Source organism: Cyrtonyx montezumae, unplaced genomic scaffold (assembly GCF_038088225.1).
Source record: "Cyrtonyx montezumae isolate F1298 unplaced genomic scaffold, pur_monq_1.0 scaffold_8, whole genome shotgun sequence".
Lineage (NCBI taxonomy): Eukaryota > Metazoa > Chordata > Aves > Galliformes > Odontophoridae > Cyrtonyx > Cyrtonyx montezumae.
Genome location: NW_027072089.1, coordinates 105,803,538 through 105,808,022, shown reverse-complemented (window position 1 = coordinate 105,808,022; position 4,485 = coordinate 105,803,538).

The window sequence follows — 4,485 nt, the reverse complement described above, 5'->3', positions numbered from 1 at the left end:
GCTGCAGCCACTATGATGCTTCTCTGCCCTGCACTGAACAAACCATAGGACCTCAGCTGCTCCTCATACATCTTTCCTTCTAGAACCTTCCCCATCTTTGAAACCCTCCTGAAGCTCAGAGAAAGGCAGCTGTGGTGTGTTACAGCTTGACCGCCTGCAGCTCATGTCCCCAATTTTATATTCTGCTCCACTCCTAACATTTAGCTAAGGTCTGTCTGAGCAAGAGAAGGCAGTGGGGACAGTCAGTGTGTGTGTTGGCTCCTGTCTCCCACTGGGCTGGCTTTGCTGACAAAATGCTGGCACTAGGAGGGGACTGAAGAAGCGGGTCAGGCCTGCCATCCTCTCCCCTGAATGAGCAATCACCCCTGGGTTCCTCCCTGCCCACTGCCCTGCCAGTCACTTCTGCTGGGCAGCATCCATCCCTCAAGGCACAGTGCTGAGGGTACACAGCAGCCTTTGCCAGGAAGACAGAGGCTTTACCAGTACCTTGTGTTTATACTATCAGTGTACTTAGTGTGAAGAAATAGAATATAGTAAGTACAGAGTATAAGAAATGTGTTTTTGCATTCACTTGTTGTTGAGCAATGAAACTGACATTTAATTCATAGGATCCTCAGATGAAAAAAGTCTAAATTATCTGAAATAACATAAATTTGCCTTGACTGGGTTAACGCCATGCATTTGACTTGTAAGCAAATCCAATTTTTATTTTGCCTAAGTAAAGCAGGAAATAAACTATTTTTATGGTTCCTTTCAGATATGGGGACCTAGCTTACAAACACCGTTTGCTTCAGGAAGTTGAGAAGACAAGGTGCTACCCCAAATCCAGCTGGATCTCAGATCACCCTCATTGCAGGCTTCACAGTGCAGTGACGGAGCAGTGGCACAGCTGCACAGAGAGGTGGTGGAGTCTCCTTTTCTGGAGACATTCAAGACTCTCCTGGACGCCTACCTGTGCAACCTGGGCGAGGGACCTGCTTTGGCAGGGGGTTGGACTCCATGATCTCTGGAGATCCCTTCCAACCCCTACAGTTCTGTGATGGCCCTTGCAGGTGGAAGCCTCATGCCCCATAAGGACCAACAAGAAGCAGGAAGGACATACTGGAGAATGTGATAAGGCCGTCCAGCAAATCTGAAGAATGGGAGCAGAGTGACAGCATTGTGATGATCAAATTCTTCTCCCAGGTACTTTCATGCACATGCTCTGGCATACTGCATCTATTTTCTAGTCAGGATACCATCCCTTTCCTCCTTCTCTCTGTTTAGCTCTTCCATTCTGCACAGCTCAGCCTAGTTTGCATTTCACCTTAGCAACTCTTCCCTTGCTTTTGCATCTCTGTCTCCAACCTCTCCTCTGCAGACTGGCAGGCAAGCAGAGCTAGGGAGGAGCAGCACAGTTTATAACATCAGAAGAAAATGTTTAGAATATAATGTTTAAAATGAAGCAAAAAAAAAAAGTCTTCTGAATCTTTGTGTTGATCAGAGAAAAAATGATAGAAAAATAAATAAATAAAACACTTCTTCATTGACTACAGAGATACTGCTTTTTTATTATTATTATTATTATTTGGTCTGGATTTCAACAGAAATTGAAAATTAAAATTAAAAAAAACATGCTATGTCCTTTGAGTACCACTCTTTTTTTTCTCCTAATCTATTTTAATTTTCTTTTTTAGCTTTATACAGTTAAATGGTCTGTCCCAAGGAACCGAGTTTGGACTTTTCCTTTTGTTTATGTTATGACATTCTTGCTCACATATTTTAAGTCTTAGTAATACAGTAACAATTTGCTTCCTTGTCACTAATGCTCCCATCAGCTTTGTCATGAATTATGTCCTCAAAAGGATGGCTATAATTTTAGATAATCAACATTCATTTGATCAAAGGAGTGGCACAGATCCCCCGAATTTTCCATGTCACGTTTGAACTTATTTGCACAAGCAGGTATTTTTCTTGGCTTATAGCAGTCTGGAAACACTACAGTCACAGCAGATTTTCGCTTTGCCATTTTCAAATGATAATGTGTCAAAACCCTCCTGGGTCTGTCCTGCTCACTTAGTTCTGATCACTGTGCCCTTTTTTTCCCTGGAAGTTTTCTTCTTTTTGACCAATCAAGCCGTATTAATTCAACCTCTCTAATTTCAGAGACAGATGAAGTGCAGCTGACAATCTGGGGCATGGGGAGGAAAAAACTCGCATTTTCATTCCTGCAAAATATCAAAAAGGTTTGGCCACCTATTTTTTGCTGCACAATTAGAGCCCCACAGCGTGGCAAAGGGCCATTACCTCGGAGACAGCGCTGACCACAGCCTGTCCATAGCTGTTCCCGTGGGCACCACCACAACAGAAATATTAAGTGTTCATTTTCCAGCTGACGCCAAAATACTTGCGAGATGCAAAGCACATTTTAATCTGAAAAAGCCCGAGGGTTGTCCTTATATCATATCATATCACATCACAGAAACCAAACAAAACAACTCCACAACCCAACAGATCAGTGACTGAAGCACAGCTGCAAATAGCCACAGCAGGAAGATTTTGTCTGCAGCTTCCCTCTTTCCCTGGCAGCCAGGAGCGGAGCTTTGGGGACCTTTTGAATCAGCCTCTGCTCATCAGAGCTGGCTCGCACAAGAGGGCACTGCAGCCACACGCATCAGGGCAATGCCTCAGCGCTGTGAGCTGCTCTCGTGCAGAACCGGGCTTTGAGAGTCCTCATCTTCTCATCCAGGCTGGCAGAGAACACAGCAGACTGTGCTGACGCGTTGCGCTGGTACACCTTGCACAGACGTGTTGCTCCGAGGTAAAATATGCATTGCAGAGTTCATTCCAGTTAGAAACTTGGATAACATTTGACAGTTGTGGTTTACCTGCGTGCATGCCCAGGGAGCTGAAGTCAGGGAAACTATCACAAGCTCTTTAATAAATAAAAAAATAGATAAATCCTCTGGAGTTCATGCTGATTAAAGGAAATAACTTTCTGTTCTTGTAGGAGTGTGAATATTTTGATATATTTTTGAATATTTTACTGTGAGAAGCATTAAACCCATGTTCACCTGTCAGCCTTCAGTTGTGTTTCTGCTTTCCCCATGAAGTCTTCAGAATCAGAGCATTCACAATTCCCACTAATTCCAATTGGAGTAGAAATCATAGTATACCATATTATACCCATATACCATAGGCCATCACTAATACCAGATACCTGACTGACTTACTGGACTTCAAGCTCCCCACTGAAAGTTTTTAATTGTATATATAATAATGGATATAAAATATTAAAATGAGAAATATATGAGTGCACCAAAGTACCTGAGGTTTGTTGCTCAAGGAACAAGCTAAGAGAAGCACGTTATGTACAAATACATTTATGCTCTGATATGACACGACTACATGGTGCACAGGAAGGCTATTTTGCAAAGAGTATGGAATGGGAAAAAAATATATCTGTATAACAAAATCACATTTATCAGTTATGTATGAGTCCATTCCTGGTAAAAACAAGTAATACAAGACAGTGAGCAAATCCCTTCTTGCACTTTGGAGTGCTTTTCATTTCTCACTGATGATTAATAGAAATGGCTTGAAAACAATAAATCTCAACAACGCAGTTCCAGCCCATCCCTGGTGGAGACATCTGCAACCAAACTAGTGAAACACTGTGCTGTAGAACTTAAAGGGGCTCCTATGGGGAATGAGTTTCACTTAAGGGATTAAACAACATCAAGGAAGTGTTAAGCACAACAGTTCAGGAACAGCTGGAGAAATCCTTAAAGCTGATTGCTGGAAGCTCTCAGGAGAAATATCAATCTATAAACTAGCATATACTCTGCCATTAGCTGCTTGAGAGATAACATATTGGACAAGATGGACTCTTGGCCTAATGCCACATTCCTATGATCTACCTTGACACAAAAGAACCCATAACATTATTAACCTTGGGAGATGGTGGGACAAACCAGACCAGGTCTTCAGGATGCTTCCCCACCAACTGTATCCAAATACTAGCACCATCTACAGCACACACAAAAAAAGCCAAAAACCTAAAAATCTACAACCTAAGCAGCTGACATTGACTGAAATTTGCCAGATCTCAGAACATCTGATAAATTCATATGGTTTGCTTGCTTTTCTATAATGGAGATCACCAGAAAGCCACCTACTCTAATCACAGGTCTCAGCCTCTCTCTTTTCTATTCTTTCTAATTTGCAGTTACATTATCTTGTTTTCTGTGTTTCTGTATAGCAGAATTGGACTACAACAGGCACATAAGTGCTACAGCACACTGCAGCTATAATCAGGATGCACGATACCATTTTTAATGCCACATAAAAAAATAAAAATAATAATTAAAAACTGTCAAAACTGAGGAAAAAATTATTTAGAAAGTCCTTCTGTAGCTAATAAAAAGGGAACTATGAAATATTGGTAAAATTAATACTTTTTTAAGGGTTCAGAAATATCAGAGATCTCTTTGAAAGACTCAGTGG